This window comes from Sinohyriopsis cumingii, chromosome 10, assembly GCF_028554795.1.
Source record: "Sinohyriopsis cumingii isolate HCF-2022 chromosome 10, ASM2855479v2, whole genome shotgun sequence".
NCBI lineage: Eukaryota > Metazoa > Mollusca > Bivalvia > Unionida > Unionidae > Sinohyriopsis > Sinohyriopsis cumingii.
This window is the reverse complement of record NC_142970.1, coordinates 102,717,226-102,735,786: the sequence shown is the minus strand read 5'-3', so window position 1 is coordinate 102,735,786 and position 18,561 is coordinate 102,717,226.

The following is an 18,561-nucleotide window of genomic DNA, read 5'->3' as shown; positions in this document are numbered from 1 at the left end:
TTAACTTACAGAAGTAAATAAACTCACCTTTTTGTCACAGAAGAATGTGGATATAAACTGGTCTCCCAACTGACAGACCTTTATCCAGCCACATGATATTTACGCGGTAAATTGACGCAAATTTACTAAAAAATAAATTTGGTTAAGTCTTCTGTATAGCCTCCTGTTCCAAATCAAATATTGTAAATATTCGGCCACAAATACACTACAATCAATATCCTAATTTCTGCATCCAGTAATCCCCTTTTCACATGATTATCGCAACAACTTAATGCTTAGTTCTGAAAGTGACATTTTAGGACAAACATGGATTGACTCTAACCGGTACTGTGTACCGTATCAAAGAATGTGACCTCACACGTATCGGACACAGTGTTGATAAATGATGTTGTCTTTGTAAAATGTTCTGTTTATTCGGATGCGTGCTTGTTCTTTGATTTATGGTTTGTAAAAACTATAACCTACTTTTACTAGTTCAACTTTGTTTGGGACTATGTCGAAATTTCGAGTTACTACGTCAAAATTTCAAAGAAATAACTCAAAAATTCGATATACTTTCTCGAAATTTCGAGATTTTAACTCGAAATTTTGAGATAATAACTTGAAATTTGGAGATAGTAATTTGAAACACGAGATTGTAACCCGACATTTCGAGATAGTGACTCCAAATTTTGAGATAATAACTCGAAGTTTGGACTTACTTGGCACAGAAGAAATAAATCCGCTTGTCCCTAATGCTCCTTCGCAGAAAAGAGACGTTTGTTCAGACGTAGGTACTTCCTAGCATTTACAACAATCCACCTGTTTTGTAACAATTCATGACAGCGACTCCTTAGCATCACCATCGGCAACAACATCAGTAGTGGTAGTGGTAGTAGTAGTAGTGGTGACATGTAGTATGGATCATCGTCATCATCATTTTCACCAGCAAAGTATCTCTTGCGTCATTGGTCGAAGTCTTGCTGCAGTATCATCATCATCGGAAGGTTTAGTTTTAACAGCGATAAAGTTGTTTGAAATATAAATTTATCAACCATGTCATGACAAACTACATTAAATCCTTCAAAGAGAGTTCTCAGCTTGATTGCATTAGTTTCATTATTAATATTGCTACTACTACTATTACTATTGGTGCAAGTTAATGGGGAGGGGGAATATGATGGGATTTAATAAAGAATTATAAGGCGGAACGATTTTCGCTTCTGCGATTGGTTTCGGAGGGCTTTATCCTCGTAAGCTATGGTTTACTCCGTGTTGGTAAGAATAGTCTTATTTCTAATAAATGGCACTTTACTTCTATATTTCAGACACATAACTCACATTTTAATCCTAGGAGTAAATTATCAGACTCAGTGTGATTATCTCTCTTGATAAAGTTTTAGATTTTATGTGCAGTATTTCCAACAAAATCATGTTAATAGAAATTGCTCTTAAAATGTAATTCTTTCAATATTTTATATTAACATGTTATATTATTTTATTTTTTAAATTCTATGTTAAGTGATAACGAGAACAAAAGATTTAGAACATTTTAAATTCATAGCATTTGTTTTTAGAGAAAAAACTAATCTTGATTGTGATTATAAAAAGAAACATTATTATCACTATCACGGAATTATGTTCATATTTTTTATTCTTTATAGGGAACCCAATTCCCCTGACCCTTCGATGCATCTATAATTCAATATCCTTAATGCTGCGTTAATGGGACAATGGAGTTTGAGATATAAAAAGGGAGAGGGGGTTAACACCATTGAATAGGACATACTTAGTAGTTCTCTTTATCTATTTTGAAACTGAAGTTCTTTATATATGTTGCTGAATACGTAGAGAAAAGTATTAAAACAAAATACATAAACAAATACCTTCCCCCCCCCCAACCAGTCCCCAACAAAACAAACAAAAAACAAAAGAACGTATTACAGCAAGCTCGCAGCATGTCTACTTTATCTGAGAAGGTTGATTTGCAAAGTTTAGATTGTTGTTTTAATCAAGATATGTTTGATATCTTGTGCACTAAATATCGTCTAGAACCAAGGCCATTCCAAATGAATGACGTTGAGGCTGGTGAACTTATATGTTACAGACTGATTCCAAGATGTCTTTCTTTATGTGTTCAGAATGACGTAAACAATTTTAGAAAATGAAGAAATATATCGTCCAATAAAGAAAAAGTATTAAAACAAGGTAGACCTTTTTCGCAGTGCTTGCTCATCTTTCCAGCACTAAATGCATTCTCAAGATTACAATGTTCAAAGTTTCAACGGAATATGTCTTTTTTTTTAAAGATTACAGTGTTCAAACATATTTTCAACAGAATAGTATATTTTGTAAAGATACGAATTGTCTGTAATTTTGACTTGCGCTATAAAGGGGTACGTAATGTACGGCCTCCTTTGGGATCAAATATTTAAAATGTTCAAACTAGAATGGCAAAAAGTGACCAGCATTGAACAACTTAAATCACAATAAATATTTAAGTAAGTATTTAAACATGACAACATACACACATGCATGCTGTGTGAGTTGGGCCGTGAAATAGCCTTCTTGTGTCCAAACTGGTGATATTTTGTAAAATGGCATGTGGTAAAAACGCGAAAATGAATTTCATATTTTTACAGAATATAAAAGTATGCGTGAATAACATATTACTAGAATATAGTGTTGATCGTCACATGGGAACCATGTTTAAGCAAGCGCTGATTTGTAGATTATTACATCGTTATAACGATTAAGCACTTCCCGCATGTAATCTGACGTTTCTTCAATAATGAATACGTACAATGATTGTGACATAAACAGACCCATTATTATGAAAGAAACATCATTATCAACACAGAATTAGTTATAAAGAAGAATGTTCCCTGACATGTTTAAGTTTGCATGGATACCACAGTTGTTGTATTGTTTTTGATTAGGTCTAGGTTTAAATTTTGTTATCGAGAATTGACTGACCAAATAATAGACTCGAATAAGAATTTTACTTTGTTTATTTGAGTTTTCAAAATACATCAACTCCGATATTATAAAATACGTTCATGGTCAGTGTTCAGTAAAATGCAACTTTTTGTCTCGAAAGTCATTGTTTGTTAATATATCTCAGATTAACGCATTGTATGGTTTTCTAATTGTTTTGATCTTAAATTTCCATATTTTATTCTATTTTGTTTTCCATTTCTCTTCTTTAAACCAAAATTTTCATTTCTAATACTGCATCAAAATGGGCAGATCTACTATGTAAACGTGGATTTGTTTTCCCTCCACAATCAAAAAGTGTTTTACCTCGTACTCCAATTAAAGGTAAGGAGAGAAGGTGACTTAATACCTTATCAATATGATACATCACGCAGTATCTTGTATACATTTCAAGACTCAATGAAGATGTTTAATTAGAACTTCAGTTTCTTTCATTTTAAGTGTTTTGTTTATCTATTTTATTGTACCATGATGGTGGTGGTGGGGGGGGGGACAAATTAAACACAAAATTATTTCGTTTATTATTTGTATGGAGTAATGGAGAAAATATGATTGATAATATTGACTAGTAATGACAATATTGACTAGTAATGACAAGCTTTCAGTTTACGCGCGCACACACTTAGACATTAACTTGAGAAATAAAAACAAACTATAAAATTAACTGGTGAGAGCTTCATATTGCAGCAACTAAACACTGACAAAATGCTCAGCATTATTCTCTCTCTCTCTCTCTCTCTCTCTCTCTCTCTCTCATGTGTAATCTAGTGTAAATTATAACAACATGAAGCCCAAAATTAAATACATTTGTTATAATATGTCATGTACGCTACCCTTATAAAAACTGTATACGTTTTCTTTTGAAATATACGTATTCTTTAGAATTATACGCATTCTTTAGAATTATACGTATTCTGTATAATTATACGTATTCTGTATAATTATACGTATTCTGCAGAATTAAACGTATTCTGTATAATTATACGTATTCTGTAGAATTATATGTATTCTGTAGTACTATACGTATTCTGTATAATTATACGTATTCTGTAGAATTATACGTATTCTATAGAAGCATACTTATTCTGTAGAATTATACGTATTCTGCAGAATCAAACGTATTCTGTATTATTATACGCATTCTGTAGAATTATACGTATTCTGTAGAATTATACTTATTCTGTAGAATAATACGTATTCTGCAGAATTAAACGTATTCTGTAGAATTATATGTATTCTGTAGAATTATACGTATTCTGTAGAATTATACTTATTCTGTAGAATAATACGTATTCTGCAGAATTAAACGTATTCTGTAGAATTATACGTATTCTGTAGAATTATACGTATTCTGTAGTATTATACGTATTCTGCAGAATTAAACGTATTCTGTTGAATTATACTTATTCTGTAGAATAATACGTATTCTGCAGAATTAAACGTATTCTGTAGAATTATACGTATTCTGTAGAATTATACGTATTCTGTAGAATAATACGTATTCTGCAGAATTAAACGTATTCTGTAGAATTATACGTATTCTGTAGAATTATACTTATTCTGTAGAATAATACGTATTCTGCAGAATTAAACGTATTCTGTACAATTATACGTATTCTGTAGTATTATACGTATTCTGCAGAATTATACGTATTCAGTAGAATTATACGTATTCTGTAGAATTATACGTATTCTGTAGTATTATAAGTATTCTTTAGAGTTATACGTGTTATGAAGAATTGTGCGTATGCTGTAGAAGTATACGTAATCTGTAGAATTATACGTATTCTGTAGTACTATACGTTTTCTGTATAATTATACGTATTCTGTAGAATTATACGTATTCTGCAGAATTAAACGTATTCTGTATAATTATACGTATTCTGTAGAATTATACGTATTCTCTAGAATTATACGTATTCTGTAGTACTATACGAATTCTGTAGAATTATACGTATTCTATAGAATTATACTTTTTCTGTAGAATTATACGTATTCTGCAGAATTAAACGTATTCTGTAAAATTATACGTATTCTGTAGAATTATACGTATTCTGTAGTACTATAGGTATTCTGTATAATTATACGTATTCTGTAGAATTATACGTATTCTGCAGAATTAAACGTATCCTGTATAATTATACACATTCTGTAGAATTATACGTAGTCAATAGAATTATACGCATTCTGCAGAATTATACGTATTCTTTATAATTATACATATTCTGTAGAATTGTACGTATTCTGTAGAATTATACGTATTCTGTAGAATTATACGTATTCTGTAGCATTATACGTATTCTGCAGAATTATACGTATTCTGTAGAATTATACGTATTCTGTAGTGGTATACGTATTTTGCAGAATTATACGTATTATGTAGAATTGTACGTATTCTGTAGAATTATACGTATTCTGCAGAATTAAACGTATTCTGTATAATTATACGTATTCTGTAGAATTATACGTATTCTGTAGAATTATACGTATTCTGTAGAATTATACGTAGTCTGTAGTAGTATACGTATTCTGTATAATTATTGGTATTCTGTAGAATTATACGTATTCTGCAGAATTAAACGTATTCTGTATAATTATACGTATTCTGTAGAATTATACGTAGTCTGTAGTAGTATACGTATTCTGTATAATTATTGGTATTCTGTAGAATTATACGTAGTCAATAGAATTATACGCATTCTGCAGAATTATACGTATTCTGTATAATTATACGTATTCTGTAGAACTGTACGTATTCTGTAGAATTATACGTATTCTGTAGAATTATACGTATTCTGTTGTAGTATTCGTATTCTGCAGAATTATACGTATTATGTAGAATTGTACGTATTCTGTAGAATTATACGTATTCTGTAGAATTATACGTATTCTGTAGTAGTATTCGTATTCTGCAGAATTGTACGTATTCTGTAGAATTATACGTATTCTGTAGAATTATACATATTTTGTAGTATTATAAGTATTCTTTAGAATTATACGCGTTATGTAGAATTGTACGTATGCTGTAGAAATATACGTAATCTGAAGAATTATATGTATTCTGTAGAATTATACGTATTCTGTAGAATTACGCATATTCTGTTGAATTATGCGTATGCTGTGTAATTATACGTATTCTGTAGAATTATACGTATTCTGTAGAAGTATACGTATTCGGTAGAATTATACGTATGCTGTAGAATTATACGCATTCTTTAGAATTATACATATTCTGTAGAATTAGGCTATACGTATTCTGTAGAATTATATGTATTCTGTAGAATTATACGTATGCTTTAGAATTATACGTAATCTGTAGAATTATACGTATTCTGTAGAATTATACGTATTCTGTAGAATTATACGTAATCTGTAGAATTATACGTATTCTGTAGAATTATACGCATTCTTTAGAATTATACATATTCTGTAGAATTAGGCTATACGTATTCTGAAAAATTATATGTATTCTGTAGAATTATACGTATGCTGTAGAATTATACGTAATCTGTAGAATTATATGTATTCTGTAGAATTATACGTATGCTGTAGAATTACACGTAATCTGTAGAATTATACTTATTCTGTAGAATTGCGCGTGTGTCTTGTCAAGCAGTAGATGGATACATGGGGAACCGGTGTGTCGACGGGTGGATCGGTAGTGCTTCACATCCTCCGGCAGCACTTTGGGGGTATAACAGTTTCCATTTACCATGCATGGACGAATCAGGCATTTACCATGCATGGACGAATCAGGCATTTACCGTGCATGGACGAATCAGGCACAGGTACATTAATAAGATGGTATTTTGCATAAAACAATAACGCGTATGAAAATACCTCGGGCGATTTGTGATCTTTGCTTGTTTTCTCCAATCCAAACGTTATCATTTTCTCTCCAGTTTTCATCACTTGTGACAATCTGTGGTCACTATGTTCATAGTTAGTGAGTAGCTTGTTGTGGCGAGTTCATCCTGAGTCGCTTTTTTTCAACAAATGAGGGACCCATCTTGTATGAACGTTTCTAAGCTTAGAATGATTCTTCAATACATTACAAACAACTGACAAATCAATATGCGTGATAATATAAGTGTATTCTACTGAATACGACTCACCTACATACGTTGCCCTCTTAAAAACAGTTATATCTCGTTCAAAAACGTGAGATAGATCCTCATCCATTGATTAGCGACCACATTTGAAACGATGAAACCACCTCAATATTATAGGATATGACAGAGATTACACCCGTAAACTTAAGGCACGTCACCCTTGATATCAGTCAGAGTGCCCTCTTAACAATGAAAAGGCCTAGACATTGTTACAACTGTTTGACCTGTCTTCGGAACATTGCGCCAAGGGCACATCGAATGGTTATTTTCTCTACAATTATCCGGTATCATGGTAAGGGAGGCAACTACTGAGTTACTGTACACTTGAAAGAAATTGCATAAACCAATTCTTGACGCTATGGGGAGATAATTTATATTATTGCATTAGTTTCTGTCTCATTATATATTTAGTTCTAAAACTGCAAGTGTTAAATTGTTCATGTGTATGTATTTACTGACTCGACATGCGCATTGTAGTCAAGTTCCGGTCACGATTTATTTGCAGCTTACTCTGAAGAACCCGTACCTGGAGTGTATTAACTATGTAAACCTAATTACAACCTAATTACAACCTAATAACAACCTAATTACAACCTAATTACAAACTAATAACAACATAATTACAACATGATTACAACCTAATTACAACCTAATAACAACCTAATTACAACCTAATAACAACCTATTTACAACCTAATATCAACCTAATTACAACCTAATTACAACCATGATTTCATTCAAAGAATGAACCAACTATTGTCTTTTTTTCTAACATAATGTGTGCGTGTGTTTTTGGATTCCTTAACGTAGCGTAACAATTCTTCAGTCATATCGCTACGATGTCTCCAGTGTGGTACTTTATAGTGATGTCTAGCACTGGGGCATTATGCCGTAGACACGTAGCACTATGTCCCACCCAGTCACATTATCCAGACACCAGGCCGACCAGTCCTAACCCTAACCCCTTAATGATGAGCGCCAAGCGGGATAGCTGCTAGTACCGTTTTTATTAATAAGTCTGTGGTATGAATCGGCCGGGGTTCGAACCAGCAACCTTCTACATCCGAGAGGGACGCTCTAACTACCAGGCCACCGGAGCGATCTAACTTATTGCAAACAATGTATTCAAAGACCTGAGAAATTCTGGTAAAAGCCATACATTCAGTGCAAAGTATTGAGTTATTAAAAAACTTATCATATCTGAATCAGGAGCTACCATTTAGTGATAGAGGTCAAGGGCAAACGAAGAAATATGTAAATAGCATGCATACAGATTTACATCAAGCCATCCATCTCTCTATTCACGCAATCACCGATCCATCCAGCTATCTATCTATAAATATGCTGCAACAGTCGCACGTGACTATTAAGCAGCGGGTGGTTCGTGGTTAGAATGTGATTTTGGAAAGCTGCTGATTGAGAGATACCAAATCAGCTTCTGCAATAGTTGTTGTTAATTTGTTCCAAGTCGCTAGTTAGAAAGAAGCTGAACCTGAAACAGGTTTTGGTGCTGACATCAGGATGAACTTTGACCTGTGATTTGCCTAGCTTGGCCGTATGCTAGGGTTAAGTATTTGTTCGCTGGTATGTCGACTAGTTTCTATCGCCTGGGTTCAAGTGATTTTTCCATTGGAGATCACACAACATGGCACGGACGCTGCTAGTATTTCTATACATGTTTGTGGTCCAGCTAGCGGGTTTCTACTGAACCATCTCAAGGCCAGGTCGTACAAGCGAGAAAAGTGCTGCACATTTTGCTTCTTCGTTGCTGATTAGGAGGTTGTGGCGCAGGAAGCAATGGTTGCTGTTCCCTTTTTTCACCATTTTGTCTATGTGACATTTACGTGAGAGGTCTTTGGCGAATTCCAACCCTGGATATTGTGTTGCCTGCTCAGTAACTAGCTTCTGCCCCTTAGGAGTTGTAATTGGACATGATCAGAGATTTCTTCCTGCAAACTCTTAGGAAACTGCATTTGTATGGGTCGAAGGACATGCCCGAAGTTCTTTTAGAGAGAGCCAGTCAGTTCAGGTTCTCTTGTAGGATCTTGCAATCCATGGTGTTTGGCGGGGTAGGAACGTAATTCACTTTCACTGTTTATCTGTCACGATGTACAATTTAAGAATTAATATTTTGAATTTTAAAACAAATTAGAGATATACATATTAAATAAAATAAATAATCGATTCCGAAATCGTTTCGCGCGTTTCGAAATCTCTTTTTTGACTGTATGAAACATTCATGCCTGGCATAAACATATACAAAGACGGACATCTAATCATTCAGAACGAAAGTTCACGTGCAAGACTAGCAGTTCACGTGCAAGACTAGCAGTTCCATAGGTAGTTAATAAACGTGTGCTGGCACGACAGCTTTCTCCTGATTAATAATTCCAAACTGTTTAAATTTACATACCAAATTATTCCAAAATAGTTGGAGTATAATACCGCTGAAAACATCGTTAGGAACAAAAGTACATGTAGGTTCATTTATTGACCTTTTATAATAGTGTGTGTTTATTTGTGTGTGTGTGTGTATATATATATATATATATATATATATATATATATATATATATATATATATATATATATATATATATATATATATATATATATATCCATATATCCATTTTAAATGTGTGAACATGTCTGTTGATGTTTCACTTATCGGGACATCAAGAATCAATCGGTCTGCTTGATTTTGAAGCCTGTAAATTCTCTGTAGTCGGGAACTGGTACAATTTCTCCGTCAATCATTGAAGATATATAAGCATGATAATACAGGATTCTTAAGTCATTAATCAGGTACTTTTTGATTCTACTAATTACAGGTTTAGATTAATGTACGTACATACACTGTCAACTTGTTTTCTTACTTAAAACTTGTGTCTGATATTATTATTTCATCATCCTTTACATTTCATTTGAAGTATTATTAATGTACAGTGATATATCTTTATTTTCTAACTTTCCAACTGCGCAGTTTTATTTCTTTGTTTTAATAAAAGGATGTTTCCGTAAGTATGCATTTTATCCTGGACTAGCGGATAATAATCTTAGTTTGCATTGGTCACTCTTAGATTGACATGGCTCATGTAATTCGGATTTGCAGAACTAAACAAGTACATTTTGAGGAAATTCAGGATGTAAAACTGTAAGTATATTTTTTTTGCCATTCTTATCACCAGCTAAAGAAGACAGTATATGACTTGTCACTTGTATGTTATTTGTAAGGACATTTTCTTGCATCTGTTGTATACTGTAGCTAGCCTAAATCCGAAACATTGTATCAACGCGGAATGTACCAATACAGCTGGTATGTGGCAGTCCACGAAACATCTGTTTTAGTTCATTCAGAAACAAATTTAAACAATGACAACGTAAAGCGCCTCTTACGCGAGTGTACATGATTTGTTTGCATTTAACAAGTGCTGGCGTCTGCGTCCAGTGTTTGTTTACAATAGAAAGTAGTTCCTTTATGCACGTAAATGCTATATGTGTATTAGCTCGCGGGTTTAGTATCGGGTAATACTGCATGATTCTGACAATGTAAAGTTAACGGGAAAAAAATGAGCATATAATAACATGATAAACTGGATCAAAGGCTTTCTTAAAGTCTAGAAATATTATGTTAGTTAGGTAGCCATTATTCATTTCTTCCAGCTATTAATCAGGCAATTTTGTGAGAGCTGTTTGATACGAAAGCTCTTTGCGAAAGCCTGAGTGTTCCTTGTGGAAAATGGAAAAAGATATTGATGTGGTAATAAACCAGTTTCACTACATGGTTTTTCAAGCATATTTGATAAAGATGGTAGCATTAACATATGTTTCTAATTTCCAGGGTCACTTCAATATCCTTGTTTTAAGATAGAGAATTTTAAAATATACTTTAGTTTTTCTAGGAAGACACGTGAATTAATGCTGAGGTTTATCAAATGGTTAACATAACTTGCTGATAACCGTGGGAATTTTAGTCCCAAATCATCTGTATCACACGACGTTTTTATGTTGAGTATGCTAAATGTGGAGAGAACGTCGCTTTCACTCACAATATCAAGTGCAAATTGTAGACCATCAGGAACTCTAGCCTTTAGACATGTTAAGACATTACTACTATTTCGTTCACTGTTAGAATACGTACTTTCTGCATTGGTAAAGAACTGATTAAATATGTCAGCTATATCCTGTAATGACGAAGCCATGCTGCCAGTATAACTACAATGAGCTGGGATGGAGTGCTTTTTAGGTAGATTGAGATTGAATGTTTCTTTTATCCGTCGTTTCTAGGTTCTCCTGTGTTTATTTTTATGACAGTTATCCCTTTTATGTATAGATTCATTTATATCAGAAGTTCTCCATTAATGTTAATATTGATTTTTGACGTGTTTGTGTTTGTTGGTGCATGTTTGTTTAGAACCTTGTTGAATGTTCCAATGGCCTAGTGGTTAGATCGTCCGCCTCAAATGCGGGAGGTCGCGTGTTCGAACTCCGACAGTGTCATGCCAAAGACATAAATATGGTACTAGCAAGCATTCTTCCTAGGCGCTCAGTATTAAGAGGTTAGTGTTTGGACTCGTCGGACCGGTGTCAGGATAATGTGACTGGTTGGGATATCATGCTACATGTTTGCGGCATGATGCCCCAGTGCTAGATATCAGTATAAACTGCCACACATTAGACATCGTAGCTATATCACTGAAAAAATGGTTCAAGTTACGTTAAAAATCCAAATCACACACACACACACACACACACACACGGAAAAGCATTTTAGCCAAAGTCTTAAAAGACTTAACTTGCCCCGTGTTCAAATACCACATACAGAACAATACCAACAAGTAATTTTCACAAATACCAATAAATGTCACTAACGCTTTACTACTATGTGCATGGTTAATTGTTCCCTACACGTGACCTGCCATACACCGTAAATCCAGTGTCGTAAAACACGTTTGTATGCATGCATACATGTCATACTCGCAGCCACTGAATATGTTGCTGCACTTAGTTTAACATAAGGATTGGAGCTGAAGGACTACATTATTCTAAAGCATGTAACTTGATCAGTTTCTCGTATGATCTTTATGCAACAGGAGAAATAACCCAACCCCATCTCACTTCAATATCAAGTATAAATACCCTTTTCCGCAAAAGTTATTTTGCCTCCACATTTCATCACAGAATTTTAAATAACATTTTTCATTCATCGCGTACTATATAATAGTTACCTATACTACACCCACCCACCCTATGAAACCTGTTTGCATAACCCATCAGGCGTAAAAATAGGCCTATAGAGGACTTTTATGACTTGTGTACACGTTTTACCGTGATCGTGTCAAAACTTCAAGACACATGTAAACGTGAAGTCTTCCTGGACTGTTTATGCTCCGACCTCTGTACCAGACTCCAAATCAACGTTTGAAGAAAAAGATCGCTACATAAAGATAATGACTGGCTTTGAAAGATATAAATGTATTACTGAATTAGAAGAGCATTTACGGTTTACACCTACCATGATATATTAGAGGCCCAAGGCAACGCTACGGTTGGTATCAGCGTACATGCGGCAGATGTTTCTCCAATTAACAATCTACTAGCTAAGCAGAAAATATAGTTGTGGAAATACACACTATGTACATCAGCGGCGAACCACTATAATCTCAAAGTAGAATACCTGACATAGACGTATCGTATTTAGCCGTGGACAGAACGCACGCGCAAACAGCGAACAACCGGGACCCGGATCTGCCGTCGATCAAAATCATGAATTCGACATACACCGTTCACTCAGATATCCCTTCCCTGCAAATCATGTGTTTAATTCACTAAGTAGAAAGTTGCAAAAATTAGCTCAGCGTTCAACATTAATCAAGATCTAACGTAGTTCAAAATTAGGAGTCTACGTTCGACATACACCAAGATCTTTCTTCGCACAAAATTAAGTTCAACAAGCAACGCGGACCCATATCTGCCGTCATACATTAAAGTACCACGCGACTGATGTTGATTTATGAGGTTCATTGTTACACGCGCTTCATACATGTGAAATATTGTAATGTATTGAAAAGGTAATGACATTGCCGGAGATCAATAAGTTGGGGAGGGTACGGAGTTCAGTCAGAATATTCCAATCAAATTCTGCATGTGCGTATCTAAAATAATATGATGAATCAAATAAAAAATATGGCTTGTCAGCTGCAAGTAAAATGAGATGAGATTAACTTTTTGTATTTAATCATATCTGGTATTATCGAAATTACGTTTTTGATCCTAATAAATGCAGAAAGTTGTATTCCAATAAATTTACAGTACAATTTATCAAACTGAACTTTAGAATGTCAACAATACATCAGTTCAACAAAAACAAATTCATGATGCATATAAACTTAAGTTTGATTGCAAATAGCATATGCTGGCGCATTATCTAAAGTAAATGTTTTTAGGTTCAAACGTAGAAATGGCAAAATTTGACATAAAATTGAAATCAATCATAGGTTTGAAAGGATTGCTGTAATTACCCGTTGCTTATATATATCATACTCGCCTGAAACAGTGTATGAAACGTAAAGTGTCCTCTGCATGACTATGTGGTCTCAGACTAAGTAACAAAAAGAGCGAAAACCAACAAGTTGTGTGTGTGTGTGTGTGTGTGTGTGTGTGTGTGTGATATTTTGATTTAAACGTAGCTTTAGCAATTCGCCAGTCATATCGCTACGATGTCTGCAGTGTGGCAGTTTATAGTGGTGTCTAGCACTGGGGCATCACACCGCAGACATGTGGCATCGTGTCCCACCCAGTCACAATTATCCTGACACCAGGCCAACCAGTCCTAACACCAACCTCTTAATGCTGAGCGCCTAGCGAGGTAGCTGCTAGTACCAGTTTTTTTTTTTTATAAATCTTTCGTATGACTCAACCTGGGTTCGAAATCTCGACCTCCCGCATTCGAGGCGTACGCTCTAACCAATCAGACCACCGGAGTGGTCAGCAAGTTTTGTAAAGTTCAACAAATAATTATTTCCCTAGAATAAAAGGTGAAACTTTAAAAACAAGAACTTACAGTATTGTGAATTAAATCCCAGATAGTCATATCACGAGTCATAACGTATGAAGTTCCAATAGAATTCCAGTGGTATTCTAAGTGAATTCTTATATTGAATGTGTTGATTTGCCTGTAGTCTCGAACGTGGAATGTGTAATGTGCCAATGGCCTGGAATGTGGTGAATTGTTAACACTTTTTGATGCATAACAATAATATAATCCAAAATGTTCTTGTCCGAATTCGCTATACTTCCAAATTGATATTTTAGTCCAAACGATTATTGATCACTTTGTAATAATTTAAATAAATCTAAACAAGTTAAAAACTGAACACAACAAGGCAAGGTAAACAACATTATATAAAAACTAAGACAAATAATGGAGCCAAAATGTAGGCCAGTTTCCTTCCTGGAACATTCACAGTTGTCAAGTTTAAGAAATTCGAAATAAAGAACTAATACATTCAGATATAATTAAACATGTTTGCTTCTATAGGTCATGATCTGATTATTAAATCTATACTCATTTTGTGCTGTATTCTTTCTTCTTTTCCTCCATTTTCTGATGTATTTATTTGCATGTTATCTATTGTTAATTTTTTTATATTTTTGGACGTATTTAATTTTGCAGTGGTGAACATTGTTTTTGTGAAACACAATTACACGCATAACTTCTTGACAGTCAGAACCATTTTTTTTGGTATCAATCTATATAACTTATAATTTTTCATGATATTTTTCACTCTTTTTCATGCAAGGTTGAAATACAACTTGTCATTAACCCATGTTGCAGCTTAGACCGAATTAACGTGCCATATTTCCTTGTAAACTAATGGATGATGGTAAAAACTTAAAGCAATTTGTAAACAAGGTTCAGGAAGCATCTGAAGGAATGCTTCATAAAATACCAGAATACTCTTGTAAAGCCAAAGCTGAATGTTTGTAACAAGAATAGTTATATTCTGCATGCTCACTAGATGTTGTAAATGTGCCTTTGGTACACGTTGCTTCTTCAGTTTTATGTATCTTGTTTATTTGGTCTGAAATCAAAGATGTATGTTGTTCTTAAAGCTCATGAGCTGATAAAATCTGTACAGAACACAATGTTGGAGACCAAGAAAACTAGAACCAAGAAAGAACAACAGCACAACCTTTTACGAAGCTAACTGGAAGAAACAAAACAATGGAATAAATTAAAGAAAAGTTCATTTTACTGTACTTATTACTGCAGCGTATTGATATTTTTTTTTTCATTAATGGAAATCGTGTTTTATTAAATGAAGACCTTGCCATGTGGAAGGTAAAACACGGGTATAAAAATAGTTGTATACGATTCATGATCACAGCAACATTCCTTTGGTAACCTGAGATTCCCCTCCGACATTCATCAAACATTGTGGATGGTGTGGATGGTTTACTATACGGGATGGTAGCAAAATACGTTGATTTCGAATGAGACCAGTTCAAGTGAAGGTCAGTTTTACTCGTAGGAGAAAAGGTGTATTCACATTTAATCTCTGTGGATAGCTCTGTAACTGGCTCTCAGTTATTTCAGCAATACTTTGAGCTGTCCACGGTATGTATGTATGTATGTATATTGCATGCATGCATGTATGTATGTATGTATGTATGTATGTAGGTAGGTAGGTAGGTAGGTAGGTAGGTATGTACGTATGTATGTATGTCAACAGCATTGAAAGTTATTTGTTTTCCATTTTTTGGCGGATCCAATATTTTAGTGTGGTTAGAAAGGGTAGGAAATATTTTGAGTGGAGCGTGCGATAAATTAGTATATAGGGCAAACGAGAAAATATCCAGTATAAATAATTCTAGTATGAATGTAGGCGAAAACTATGTACAGCCACGAATGAGAAAGGAACATTTAGTGTCGTCCTTGTCTGCAAGTGCATATTTCAATCTGTCCTTCTTGCTTCCTTATTTCCTAAAATGCGTAGGGTTAATTTTCGCGTCTTAGTCAACATTCTTTTGTAATTAACCTACACGGTCGCTCATTTTTGTATAAAGACGTAAGTCACCGTGACCTAGATTTCGTGCTTGTACATAATTTAGTTACTACAGTTTCAAGGGATGAGAGTAGGTTAAGCGATCAGTTACACAAAGAATAAACGAAGAAAAAATACGTCTAAGTCACCTGTGACACTTCTTATTTATGTTCCAATTAACTGCTGCTGTTCATAGGTGAACTGGTGAAATCACCAATGCATGTTATGTCTAGAAAGTGGAGTAGGCACAACGTCATTGAATAAAAAATGATGTTTCCCTTTAGCAGCTTTTAAAGCTGTTTCGCCTTGAATTGATTTGTTTTTATCTCACCTTCGCCACTTTAATTTATTCAGTACTTACAAAACACCAGCTAAGGAGTTCATGACTCTAGTAATAAGGAAGTTTTGTGAGCAGTAAATGTATTGGTGATGTTGAATATTTCACCTTAGTAAATATGCCTGAAGGTGGAAACCCTCAATCATAACGTTTTCTTGTTTCATTTGATCCAACTTAAAGGCAAATTATTCCTATGATATACGTTATTTCAGCGTGTTTTTACATTATAAATATCCGAAAATTCAATGGTTTGGCCCCGTCCTCTTTAGTCAAATTCGTGTGTAATTTTGTGTTAGCAAACGTAAACCTTCTGAAAATTGTCTTAGACGATTTGAATATGGAGTAAAGGCTATGGCAGCACGGGAACATACATACATACATACATACATACATACATACATACATACATACATACGTACATACATACATACATACATACATACTTCAATGTAGATAGGAGGCCTTGGGTGGCCAAGGTTTCTAAAGCGCTCGCCTTTACCGATCACTGCTATTTCACCTCTGTCCCCGTGGGTTCAAGTCTCGGGTTCGGCCAATTTGGACATGGGCGAAAGCTTGCCAATAGATCTAGCTATGGTCATTTCGCAACATAATACACACACTCGCACACCATTAACGTGGGTGTATATCTACTCTCGCATTCCTACTGAGACCAAGACATTTTTAAACCTCTCAGACACCATTACTGTCCCACTGCGGCTATAAAGTTTCAGCTGAACTATGTCAGTCAGCACACGTACCTCGATTCTCGGTTGAAGAGAATTCACAACTTAATTACTCCACGAATTAATGGACTTCACTCATTGTCCTAACGATGCTACTTTGCTAAGTAGCGATTCAATGAGATACATTTCCAGACATAGAAAAATCAGTCCTTGGCATAAATTATACAAATCTTCTAGGACAGATAACCTACACATTCATAAAATTTGTATCAGAAGTAACGCATAGATTCCGAAGACTACGTGACTCCTCTTACATACGAAACAGCTAAATCTGAGCTCACTTATATAACAAAATATTGTATGACACTCGTACAATACACGAATCATACAACATGTACAATTATTTCTGAACTCAATGAAAATTTAAGCATGAATTTAAAATGAATACATTCAACAGTTAATTACAATATTAGATCAGCGAACACATTGTATGACCTTGACCTTGTGCTTTATTCTTGAATCTCTCCTCCCTATGAAGTCGAATCTGTCCTCATTTTCCGACATGCGTCCGTCGACAATTTAATGAGAAATCATATATTTCCCGGAGGACAAATTCGTGATCACCTCAGAAGCTTTGATTAATGTCACGAGGAAATTTCTGAAAAGCCTGAATTCATTCTGGTAACAACCCGGTCGGTTAGCTAATCCTATCAGGGTTTCCTTGCACCCCCACTCTTTTTTATTTTTAAGTCATTCTCATCAAAGTTAAAATAATCCTTTTTAGCCCTCCTTTATTAATAACTATTCTGGAAAAAAATCAGTTTATGCCACCAGTTTCAAATGGCTCCCCATTTCCTAAAATCTCCACTGCGTTGTCCCAACTCATTTTACCTTGCGTTACCATTGCCCTCTTATCTGGCCTAATCATTAACCAAACCAGTTCTAATTAAATTCAATTCATGCAACAAGCAGAGCAGATTCAAACCCTTGGATCAACAATTTTTGGCGAGTCCAACCTATACATCAAATATAATGTTTACGTGTCACGCTGACCCCGGCGGAATGTACAGCGAACTTATCTCTACAAAACTGTGCACCCTTACACCTGTTCTGTACTGAAAAATGACGTTAAACGTTAAACAATAACAACATAATATCAGCAATGTTGATCTAATAACTTTAATGGCTGCTGTATATCTATCTACATATAAATAGGTTTGGTTTTCTGGAGTTTAAAGCCTTTTCAGCGCATTATATCGCGGGTCTAAATGTTCTCATAGATGTTCAAAGTGGGAAAGGGTTAGATTATCGATCTATTTTGTTTGAAACACAGAACACGTAACTGCATGCACCTAAACTGCATTGCTGGGTAGGACACACACACACAGAGACACAGACAGACATAC